This window comes from Nilaparvata lugens, chromosome X (genome assembly GCF_014356525.2).
Source record: "Nilaparvata lugens isolate BPH chromosome X, ASM1435652v1, whole genome shotgun sequence".
NCBI classification, from domain to species: Eukaryota; Metazoa; Arthropoda; class Insecta; order Hemiptera; family Delphacidae; genus Nilaparvata; species Nilaparvata lugens.
In genome coordinates, this window is record NC_052518.1 from 29,926,393 (window position 1) to 29,940,288 (window position 13,896).

Below are 13,896 nucleotides of genomic sequence, written 5' to 3' on the forward strand. Positions count from 1 at the left end.
ACTTCAAAAACTTTGATGAAGCCGCCTTCCTGACTGATGTGGCTCAGACTCCATGGCATCAAATTGAAGCATTACCCTCAGTTGATGACATGGTCAAGACTTTCGAGAATTGGACTTTGACTTTGTATGACAAACATGCACCTTATGTGACAAGGAGGATTAATAGAAAACGACGAGTACCGTGGATGACTGAAGACATACTTAAGATGATGGGACGTAGAGACAAAGCACATAGAAAATTTAAAAAGACATTTGACTTGGACAGTTTGATAGAGTATAGGAGCCTTAGAAATAGGGTTAAACAGGAATTACGGAACTCAAAGATTAGGTACTTGAATTCGTTTATGACAAACAATAGACAAGACTCTAAATCACTTTGGCAGGGAATAAAAGAATTCGGGCTTGGCAAACAGAAATCGAATCCACAAATTGACTTACCATTGAATAATATAAATGACCATTTCGTTTCACACTCTAACCAACGCGACGAAGTTGTCATTGCTAATCATATAGATGATCTTGAAGAGCAGGTTACAAACTTAGATTTACCAATCACTGATCAATTTCATTTCCATCCAATCTCAGAAGAAGACACTTCAGAGCAATTCAACGTATTCATAGTAATGCTACGGGTGTAGACAAAATTCCTATTAAATTTATCAAGAAGATGTTATTTGCTGTTTTACCAACCATTACATACATTTTCAACAAGTCACTTGAAGAAGGCATTTTCCCTGAAAACTGAAGTTTGCTCTGGTTCGCCCTCTAAATAAAGTTCCATCACCAATAAAGTTGAGGATTTTAGACCAATCAGTATTTTACCTGCATTGTCCAAAGTGTTAGAAAGACTCATTCATGCTCAAGTTGTAAAATTTCTAGACAACAATAGTAAGCTTCATAACTTTCAATCAGGCTTTAGGAAATTCCATTCAACTGAGACAGCTCTGCTTCGTGTCACTGATGATATAAGGTTAGCTATGGACCAAAGAAAATGCACCATCCTCACCCTATTCGATTTTTCTAAAGCATTCGATACTGTTGATCATACAGTCCTTCTGAATAAGTTGGCTATTCTTGGTTTCAGTCACAACTTGTTAGTTTGGTTTAAATCCTATCTATTAGGTAGGAAACAATGTGTATCTGTCGGTGACAAAAAGTCAACTTGGATAAACGTTATGCATGGAGTACCACAAGGTTCAATTTTAGGCCCTCTCCTCTTCACTTTGTATGCTAATGACATTTCTTCCATTATCAAATTCTCCAGTTTCCATACTTATGCAGACAACCTTCAAATCTATTTGAGCTGTCCCATAACAAAAATTAATGAAACAGTTGGAATAATGAATTAGGATATCAATTCGATAGTGGAATGGACAAAGAAAAATGGCCTTAAGCTTAATCCCATCAAAACACAACCCATTATAATTGGATATTCTCGTCTTATAAACAATATTGACCTTGAATCGATTCACAAAATTAGTGTAGACGGTAATGACATTCCTTACTGTAGCTCACTTAAAAATTTAGGCATTATTATGAATAATACTCTTGACTGGTCAGAACAAGTGAACAAAACTTGTGAAAAGGTATTCTCAGCCATGCATGCACTGAAGAAAATGCACGATATTCTCCCTAGAAACATTAAATTATTATAGGTTCAATCTCTCATCTTCCCACATTTAATGTATTGTAATTCTGTTCTTAACGATATGCAAGTGACTCTGAATGATAAACTACAGCGTTGCCAAAATTATTGTCTACGTTTCGTCTACTCTCTCCAACGCCATGATCATATCACCCCAGCCCACATTGCTAGCTCAACATTGAAGCTTCCCGATCAGAGGCTTTTTCGAATAGTCAAGCTTGTTAGAGATATCTTGAAATACGGTAATCCGAACTATTTTAAAGATGATTTCAAATTTGTCTCTGAAGGTAGGAGGATAGATGCTTCACATACTAGAACCGGAGAAAGTACTTTAAGGATACCCAATCATCGAACTACTATTTTCACAAAATCCTTCTTAGTCAGTGCCTGTCGTGCATGGAATACACTTCCTGTTTCTATCAGGTCTATCGAGAGCCGAGCGAGCTTCAACCTGACTTTAAAAAAACATATTTTGGAACAAATGACTGAAACTGTCCGGCCCTAGAACGATCACATGACAACCATCCCTCACCCATTCCACCAATACAAACTTTTAAACCATGTTATAGAACGAATTGTATATGTATATATATATATATATTATATAAACTCATGTTATTTCAATTATCCACTGCATACTGCTGTATATTACTGAAATTTTATAACTCTGATCTACTTTCAGCCTACTTCATTTTATTAATCAATTATTTGATCTTATCTACCTATATAATTATTTTACTTTATCAATTTTCTGTTTTTTTTTCTCTTCAATATTCATATTGATTTAAACTTTTACAATATTTCCATTAATAAATAAATCCTTAGTTAAAATAACGAAATTAACGTTTTGGTAGAGAGTTAGTGGGGAGGATATTTTTAATATTCTTCCCAAAGAATGGACATTGATATGTCCAAAGCTCTGCCAATTTATGTAGATGCATAACAATATGATTATTATCTATAGTTATTATATTACAAATTGCTTTTTCATATCATATAGAGTTCAATAGTTATTTTCTTAGTCTATATTATGTAAATTCATCTATAACTTTGCTGTATTGTAAGCTATTGTATATAATTGTATAAGCCAGTATATATTGTAATCTACATAAATAAAGTACTCAATCAATCAATCAATCTCTCTCTGCTCATGGTAATTTTTAATACATCATGCTCTCTTTTTTCATCTTCTCCTCATATTCAACTCACTCCTACTCTTCTTTACTTCCTCCTCCTCCACCTCCTCCTCCTCCTCCTCCTCCTCCTACTCCTCCTCCTCCTCCTCCTTCTCCTCCTCCTCCTCATAACACATACAGAATGTTATGTCAGAAAAAGTACTAGAATCGAGTCATCAATCATTTCCTATGATCGATGGAAACTGTTTCAAGTGACTCATGAGTTTCAAGGATGTAAAATAAAGATAACTTGTTGGTTCTAAAAATCTTCAATCATTTCTTTATAGGGTTTTTACTTTACATCTAGAGGTACTGACTTTTTCCTTGGTCATATTATCATTACTTTTTTTATTGATTTTGAGATAATTGATAACATAAGGGTTCAGTCCCATTTTTATCCCCCCATTTGATTTGAAAAAGTCCCATTCTGATGGGTATGTGCTATGGTATACTGCATTTTTATGAAGGATATCACATTAGTATAGAAATGAAATATAAGCAATTGGAGGGAAAGTTTAAGTCAGTAGGGTTCAAGAGTATATTTTGAAAGTCGAATAGTAGTGAGTATTTCAGTGTGTAGAAAGAAAACTTACTGTACTTTAGGATTCGTGGAGGAAAGTTCTATAGTTTATATGAAAACTCATCAATTTATGTTTCTTCATTTAGATAGAATTGTCGATTAGTGAGGGTAGAATTCATAATTATTTCTTTGGACTTTGGACTTAAATATCATAACTGACTAAACAGCTAGACTCCTTCAGTTAGCAATATTGTTATTTTACAGCTACCGGTAAGCAAAAAAAAAGCTTCTTATCTATTATAGAAAATTTGTTGTCTTACCATGAGTGTTGTTGTTTCATAGCTAAAAAATACAATCCTGCTTGATAACATCATTAAAACTAGCAATAGAGAATATAAGGGTTTTGAATATTCATAAACCTTATTATACGCTATTTTGATGGAATGGAGACATGTTTGAACATGTTTGAACTCTACTTGTAGATCTAAACATGACTGTAAAGTGAGGTCAATGACCTGGCATTCTGATGCTTGAGAGAGCAATTAGAGCGAGGGGGGATTACCTTTAAGAGAGAGATGATTATCTCAGTTAGGATTCAGTCCTTGTGTAGTGAACATCGGTGCGTTTGTGCTCTTAATTAGTACAGTATTTTTATCTGTTTTCTACAATACACTTGTTAGAGAAGAGATCATTGGAGAGGTCATCATAGAGGTGATCACAAAGGTCTTTGGAGAGGTCATCAAATAGGACATCAAAGAGGATATCAAAGATATTATTGAAAAAAGGACATCCAGGAGATCATTGAAGAGGAGATCAAAGAAATAATTGAGAAGAATATCATAGAGATCATCAAAGGGATCATTGGAGAGGTCATCAGAGAGGTGATCAAAAAAGGTCTTTGAGAGGTCATCAAATAGGACATCAAAGAGGATATCAAAGATATTATTGAAAAAAGGACATCCAGGAGATCATTGAAGAGGAGATCAAAGAAATAATTGAGAAGAATATCATAGAGATCATCAAAGGGATCATTGGAGAGGTCATCAGAGAGGTGATCAAAAAAGGTCTTTGGAGAGGTCATCAAAGAGGACATCAAATATATTATTGAAAAAAGGACATCGAGGAGATCATTGAAGAGGAGATCATCAAAGGGATCATAGGAGAGGTCATCGAAGAGATCATCAAGGAGACTATTGAAGAAGTCATTGGTTCGTGAAAATTCTTACTCTCATATAACATATTGACATTATACAATTGCATTATTCAATTATATTCATATCATGAGGTGTGAAATTTGTGGTCGTGAATTCTCACATTTATTCAATTTGAAAAGACATGTTTCAAAATGTGAAAAGGAATTTGGTTCTGCTTTTAATCATATTTGTAAATATTGTTGTAATTCTTTTAAATCAATTCCATCACGAAACTTTCATGAGATCATCTGCTCTAAATTCTTAGATGATAAAGACTTAGACTGTGCTATGAACATTATTTGTGTGAAATGTGGTAAAGTTTTTCAAAGATCAGACATAAGAAAAAAGCATGAAAATAAATGCAATGAAAATTTTGAAGTTTCATGCTCTCATTGTGGATGTAACTTCATCAATTTACACAATTTGCTCAAGCATCATAAGAGTTGTGCTACCAGATGATAAACCATTCGTGAAGTTTGAGCATGTTGAGAGAGGTCTGCGAGTACCTTTTGTTGTTTACTGTGATTTTGAAAGTATTTTAAAGCCCGTACAAGGCTGTACACCAGATATCGCTGCATCATACACAGTACAAGTACACACACATGAGGCTATGAGCATCTGTGTCTATTTGAAACAAACAATACAGTATGATAATTTACCCTCAGAGCCATTCATATACAGGGGTAGGGATGCTGCTAGGGTGTTACTTAAATATTTGAAGGAATTGGCTGAAGAAATAACAGAAATATATAAAACTAACAATCCAATGAATGAAATGAGTCCTGAAGAACTTGCTGCATACAATTCGGCAGATACTTGTTATATGTGTGATAAACATTTCAGTGTAGATGATGTGAAAGTCAGAGATCACTGTCATATGACAGGAAATTACCGAGGGGCAGCACATAGTAGCTGCAATTTGAAGTATCAAGTCCCCCACTTCCTCCCTGTATTATTTCACAACCTTAGTGGATATGATAGTCACTTTATTGTGAGGGAGTTGGGTTATGATGAGAAGCAGATTGATATAATTCCCAACTCAGAAGAAAAATATATATCATTTTCAAAGACAATCAATAAATTCATGAAATTACGGTTTCTAGATTCATTTCGTTTCATGCCAAGTAGCTTGGATAGTCTGGCTAGGAATCTCCCCAAACTTGAAGAGATCCCAAAGTTTATCCAACCTCAACATATTCCTCTACTAACAAGGAAAGGTGTATTTCCATATGAGTATATAACAAGTCGGGATAAATTGAATGAAACATCTCTCCCACCAAAAGCTGCATTTTATTCAAATCTTAATAATACAGCAATTACTGATGAAGATTATTTACATGCAATAAATGTATGGAATACCTTTGGGTTCAAAAATCTTGGTGAATATAGTGACCATTATGCAAAAACTGATGTATTATTGTTGGCTGATATTTTTGAGAATTTTAGGGATATTACCATGAAAACACACAAGTTGGATCCATGTCATTATTACACATTACCTGGTCTATCTTGGGATGCCATGTTAAGATTCACAGGTATTGAACTTGAACTTCTTACAGACTATGAGAAGTTCATGATGATTGAGAAGGGGATAAGGGGAGGATTGTGTCAAGTTTCACATCGACATATCAAGGCCCACAATAAATTTATGAAAACATTTGACTCCACAGCTGAAAGTGTTTTCATTGCTTTTGTAGATTGTAATAACCTTTATGGTCTTGCCATGTCAAAACCCCTTCCATTTGGGGATTTTCAGTGGATTAATTTGAGTATGAATGATCTACTTGAAGCAAAAGAAGGAGATGAATATGGCTATATTCTTGAGGTTGATGTATCATATCCAAGTTCACTACATGTAGATCATTGTGATCTCCCATTTCTCCCTGAGAAATATATCTATTGGAATTGATCAAAAAAGGTTATGTGCTCATGTGAATAGCAGGAAGCAATATATAGTTCACTATATTGCTTTAAAACAGGCAGTTGAACATGGCCTTATTGTTGAGAAAATTCACCGTGCATTGAGATTCAAACAGTCATGCTGGCTGCAGCCATACATTGAACATAACACAAGACTTCGTACTTGCTCTAAAAATGCTTTTGAGAAGGATATGTACAAATTATAAATTAATTCAGTCTATGGTAAGACAATGGAGAATGTTCGTGAGAGATTTAATATGCAATTAGTGTGCAGTGATAGAAAGATGGAAAAAATGATTAGAAAGCCTGAGTTCATTGATAGAACAATTTTTAGTGAGAATTTGGTAGCTATTCATCTAAAGAAGAAAAAAATAATGTTAGACAAACCAATATACATAGGTCAAGCCATATTGGATATTTCAAAAACAGTGATGTATAACTTCCATTACAATGTAATGATACCAAAATATGGCAATGAGAACATTAAACTAGCATATACTTATTGTTTCTGAGTCCGAATTCTGGTAGTTAGTGGATCAGTATAGAGAGGCTGGTCAATGTGATGTAAATATTTTGCTTATTGGTCATTGACCCAGATACAACATAATTTTAATAAGGAGGACCACCGTCTTGCTTCATAAAAGACGGAAAAATTATTACTAACATGAATAGGTTCTTGGAGAAAAAATACCAAGTGAGCAATATATAAATGTATTGAAATAGAAATGGCAGAACAATAATTTTTGATAGTGAATACAAGTAGCTCAATAATAAGAATTAAAGTTGATAACAAATTGTTAAGATCAGTAAACATAAAAATTTAAATGGAGAAACAAACAATCAAGATAACTGATAAACATCAAGAATCATTAGAGGCAGTTCAAAATCAATAACCATTGAGGTTTAATATGGAAAATTTATAATTGATAAACATTGAAGTTTAGTAGAGACAATTCAGTTAAGATGCACTGCATCTATGGTAATTCACACTTACAAATAACCTGAATACTAATCATAAGATTACAATACAATAATGAGCTTGAAAAATACTGAAATTGAATTTAAAATGTGATGAATTTAATATTTATAGAATTTGTATATTACAAAATATTGTAACTGAACAAAATATATTTGATGCAATAAAAATTGCTTGTTTGTTTTAAAAATCCTAAGTAAATAATAAATTGTGATGATCAAAAAACTAGCCTAAGCAAGTGATGTACAATATTTTACCAAGTAACCAATATTTTAATATGTTAAGTGATTCTGCAATAGTAAGTTGCATCATGAACAAGGAAAGATTATGTTCTGACAACATTCATGATTGAAAATTCAAATACTGAACTGAATGATTGAAAACATTACAATAGGTTGTCATAGTTATTCTTGTTCCATACAAAAATCTGACCTATGATGAAGCAACAAAAAATCAAAAATAGCCTAAGTAAATAGATCCAAGTAATAAATAAACTCAACCCTAACCTTATTTAAGGGATAGGAAGATAAAGGTAATTAGCAAATACAAAGATGGTAAAAATATGCAGTTACATAGGGTTTCAACACATGATAGTGGTGTTAAAGTTGGCTCCAGGAAATAGTCAAGGTAGGCTTGCTTGAAGTATGGGTATACTGTCCATGGTGAATTGATGCAGATTTCCAACACTTGTATGGATAGGACAATTGGTTACAGCACATTGATAGCTCCCAGTTCGTTTGGAAACATTGAAAGATCTTCCAAGGAAATATCAATCACTGTTCAATATTTGAAGAGCTAACTTTAGTTGAATTGTCCAGTTCATATGGAAACTGAGGTAAGCCTAAGCAAGTGTGTGGCTACCAGTTTAAACACAACAGTCAAGTAAAGGCAGGGCAATACCAAACATTAGTAAGTTACAGTTTGAAATCAAGTTTAAAAGAAGATTCAATATGATATTGAAACAGATTCATTAACAGCAACAAGGCACATCAATCCAAGTTGAAAGTAGATGATAGTGTGGAAGTAGATTCACAAAATATTAACAAGGCATGCCAAGTTACAGTCAAAAGTAGATGGTTGGGTTCACCCAAAGGAAAATAAAATTGATATTGAATCAATTTGTTACACGCACACGCCACCAACTCACAAGAATGAAGAAATAGGAACAGAATTATCCCATTGCACTGAGCAAAGTTTTCACTGGAAAAACTTGAAAAGAATAAATGAAACACGACTTCGACATGATGAGAAGAAGCCAGCCATCAAAAAATGCAAGTCATAACTGCCTAGGCTGTGTCCAGCTTTGAAAAGCAGTCACCAGAGCGCAGCAGCTGCTGGAGAGAAGACAAAATGTGAGCAGAAGAAATGAGCACTCCAGGCGGTAAAGAAGGAACTAATGATTTCAAATACTGAATTGGATGTGAAATTCAACATAAGCCGGGCCCATTATGTCATCTGCAGGATGGCATAATAAGAAAGAAAGAAAATATGTTGAATGAGCAAGCTAAGTCAATGATGAAAAGGATGATTTGAAGCTGGGGAAACGTAAATCCCAAAAAACAACAAGACATCAAATCCATGTTTCACACCCATAGAACCAAACAAGACAAGTACCAATGCCGGGCCCATTAGAAAAATGATAAATGACTACAACAATACATAAACCTAAGAGTAAATTAAACCAATAATAAAATTAATGAGTAGATACATTTTCAATCTCATTATCATGAGGCAAAGGTACAATACTAGAAATAGCATGTGTTAAGATGCCTGTAGGTGTGAGAAGTGTGACAACTCGGACTTTATTATCTGGATTCTGGCCAACCTCCAAACTGATGGTGGTGTGCCAAGATCTTTCAAAATTACAATGGTATTGACCTTGACATTTTCTGAGGAGGAGGTCCATTTCTGTTTTTTCTGCAGAGTAATTAGGTACTCCTGGGACCACCTATTCCAAAACAATTGTGTTGTAGCTGCTAGGTGGCACCAACAAGAAACATGGTCAACATGTTTGGTGACTGGTTGAGTGAATGGTAAGGCAGTTAATGGACGATCTACCAAAAAATGCCCAGGAGACAAGTAAGAAAAATCATTGTGATCCTCTGTAAGAGGTACCAGAGGTCTGGAATTCATAATAGCTTCAGTTTGTGCTGCAAATGTAGATAACTCTTCAAAATTCAATGTCCTTTTGAATGTAGTCTTACGCAATGTGTGCTTGAAATTTTTTATGGCATTTTCCCAAATTTCACCGAAATGTGGAGCTCGGGGTGGGATAAAATACCACCGAATATTCAATGAAGATGTAACACCATGAATATCATTCTGAAATTTTGATGAAGACAATAGCTGGAATAATTCCTTCAAATCATTGTTAGCACCATGGAACGTGGTAGCATTATCTGATTAAATGGTATGCGGAATGCCACGGCGTGCTACAAATCGAATCAATGCAGCAATGAATGCATTTGATGATAGTTCAGAAACAATTTCTACATGTATGGCTCGAGTTACCATACATATAAATAGAGCTAAGTAAGCTTTGCTGAAAGTTTTTGATTTAGGCCCTCCCAAACGGATTGAGATAGGACCTGCATAATCAATACCACAAGTATAGAATGGGAAGTCAATTTTTGTGTGCAAATGTGGGAGTTGCCCCATTATTTGCTCAGATCTGATAGTGGAAAATCGGAAACACATTTTACATGTCTTGAGAACTCTTTTGATGGTTCGACGAGTAGAAATGATCCAGTATCTTTGGCGAAGACTAGCCATAGTTGATTGGACACCAGCATGCCTTGAACGACGATGATATGCTACTATCAATGCATATGTGAACTTATGTTTATTGGGTAAGATGATCTGATGTTTTGTGTCATAAGGTAAGTTAGTCAATTCCAAACGACCTCCAACCCTCAACACACCCTGATTATCAATAAAAGGAGTGAATGGATGTAATGTACTGTTTGGTCTAAGCTCACTGTTGGAATTCAGCTCCTTCAAATCAGAGGAAAAGGCATCAGCCTGTACAGCCTTGATTAAACAAATTTCAGCATTGTTGATTTCATCTACTGATAAAAATTCATTTTTCCTATCATCAGGATGCTGCAAATTATGAAGATAGCGTAATACATATGCAGCAGAGCGAACCATTTTATGATAATTAGAGCACCTTACAAATAAATTAGACAATACAGATTGATTAGAATTAATAACTAAAGAAACACGAGTAGATTCGGACAATAATACATTTGATGAAAATGAGTCCCATGAGTCCCTTGAAGATGATAACCATGATGGACCTGACCACCACAGTTTGCAATTCATTAATTCAAGTGGAGAGCAACCTCTTGAGATGAGGTCAGAAGGATTATTGGATGTGCGAACATGATTCCAATGAAATGATGAGGTAGACTCTTGAATTTCAAAAATACGAGTAGAACAAAAGACATTTTTCCTATCAGGAGGTGTTTTGATCCAATCACACACAGTTTGCGAGTCAGACCATAGGAAGACATTGGAGATTGGTAACTTAATAGCATTCAATACCTTGTTGATTAGCCGAGACAATAAATGTGCAGCGCATAATTCCAGTTTGGGAATGGACAATGCCTTAAGAGGTGCTACACGAGATTTTGAGCATAGTAGGTGGACCTTTATTCCATTACTTGATACAGAACAAACATATATACAAGCTCCATATGCCTTGAGACTGGCGTCAGAGAAGCCATGCAATTCAAAGGTAGAATCAGTATCAGCACTGATTACACAATGTGGAATATTAATATTAGAAATAGAATGCAGCTCTTGAAGGATTTTCAACCATTTACTCAATAGACCTGGGGGTAATGAATCATCCCAGCCTATATGGGCTAACCATAATTCTTGGAAAAGAATTTTAGGAGCAATGACAATTGGCGATATTAAACCTAATGGATCAAATATTGACGCAATGCAGGAAAGAAATTCCCATTTAGTGAAAGTTGTTTTGTGTGAGATCTCTCCAACACTTGATGAAATTGATAGCATGTCAGAAGTGGAATTCCAAATAAGGCCTAGGGCCTTTGCAACCGTATCATTACTGTCAGCAACTGCTTTAGTAGATGATGTCTCTAGAAGATGTGATGGAATAGTACTGAGAAGATCTGTAGAATTGGACATCCATTTTCGAAGTTGAAAACCACCCTTTTCAAGAGTGCTGATCAAATTTTTTGACACAGTAACTGCCTGCTCAAGAGTATTACAGCCAGATATTGAATCATCCACATAGAAGTCGTTTTTGATGACTTGAGACACTGAGATATCATCCCTTGCTTCCATATCAGCAAGTTGAATTAGTGTGCGCATTGCCAAGAATGCTGCAGGACCAGAACCATAAGTCACAGTATTAAGGCGATATTGTTCTACTGGTTGATTGATGTCATCACGCCAGAATATGCGGTGTAGATCACGATCAGCTGGATCTAGGAGAATCTGCCTATACATTTTTGCAATATCAGCTGCAAAGGCAATAAGATGAGTACAAAAGCGCAGAACAGTTTCAAAGAGCTCTGGCTGAACAGTATGCCCTATATGAAGAACATCATTTAAGGAAACACCAGTAGAAGTTTTGGCAGAACAATCAAAAACTACTCAAAGTTTTGTAGTAGTAGAATCAAGTTTAAAGACAGGGTGATGTGGGATGTAGTACACCCCTTGATTCTCTGTGGGCACATCAACTTTAGTCATGTGCTGTAGTTCCTTGTATTCTTCCATGAAGGCCACATATTGAGATTTCAATTCATTATTCCTTGCTAATCTTTGTTCCAGCGATTTGAATCGTTTAAGTGCTTGAAACTTGGACTCACCCAGAGTATGAAATGATTCCTTTTTGGGGAGTGATACAATGAATCTACCATCCTCCTGACGATGAGTGTGCTCTTCATAATGCTTTTCTGAGAAAACAATATCATCAGGTGGTGGAATCTCCGCAATTACACTTTCGAGAGCCCAGAATTTTTCAAGTTGGCAAGGAGTGTTTGATGAAACTGTTGACAAAAAATTGGATACATGAGAAATTGGAACAGATGAGCTGGGTACCTTACAAGAGCCAAAAATAATCCAACCCAACCTTGTGCTCTGGAGAATGGGTGCATCTTTGGAAATGACAATCTGTCCTGCTGACAAGACTGAAGCAAAAACGCCAGCGCCGAGAAGAAGATCAATGTTTTTAGCCTTGAAAAAATTAGGATCAGCCAGTGAAATATGTGATGGAATTTCAAGTTTTTCTATTTCAATTCTGGAATTTGAGAAAGAAGATGGAACTTTATCAATGACAATACAAGATTCTTCAGTGGACCATTGTTGGTCTGTAGATTTGACAAGAACTGAAAGAACATAAGTTGACTTTGATTGGTTGCCACCAATAGAATGAATAGTTGTTTCAGTACTGACCGCTGGTAATGCAAGCTTATCAGCCAAATGTTGTGAGATAAGGTTGCAATCCGAGCCACTGTCTAGCAATGCAACACATTTAATCAAATTTCCTTGTGAGTCCTCAACAAAAACTTGAGCTGTAGGAAGAAGAGAAACACTAGCTTGCTGAAATAGACAAACTGAGGATGCAACATTTGAATGTACATTATTATCTGATGAAACCATGCTCCTCTCATTTAATTGAGGAAGGACTGCAACAGATGAAGATGAAGCCTTTGAATGATTGTCAATAATGGAATTTTCAACTGATGATTTTTTCACTGACGAATGAATATTGTTAGAAGTAACTTCTTTACCTTTTTGTTGATTCTGTCCTGAACCTAGTGAATGCAGAATAGAGTGGTGTGCCTTACCACAATGAAAACAAGATTTTGTAGAACAACCATGATTAGGAACATGTGGTTTGAGACAATTGAAGCAAAGGTTTTTGTTTTTGACAGCATTCCAATGGTCAGAAGGCTGTAATTTGAGCAATTCATTACATTTATAGGCCATGTGATTTGAGCCTTTACAGAAAGTGCAATTGGTTGTCAAATTATGAAACATTTTTACATTATTTTGATTACTTGATTGAAAGTGATTAACTTTTGATTGCTTGGAAGCAAAACTAGTTGCGTTACTAGAGTGAATAGTTGTTGAATTGTTAGCACTGGATGCAACTGCATCCATAACTTTACATTGTGCTTCCAAGAAATTCCAAAACTTCTCAATTGTTGGAATACTGTCAATAGGAACTGATTTCTCCCATTCCTTAACAGTGTTAGAGTCCAATTGCGACAACATTTTATGCATATACAATAAGTCAGTGAGATTCTTAAGTTCAAGTGCCTGAAGGGCAGCAATATGTGATTTACAAAAATCAATGAATGCACGCAATGATTGTGCACAGTTACGCTTAACTGCAGGTGGAGACTCAATGGCAGTGATGTGGTTTGTTTCAATGAGTCGTTTATTGTCATATCGCTCTTTGAGCAATTTCCAGGCTACTTCAAACC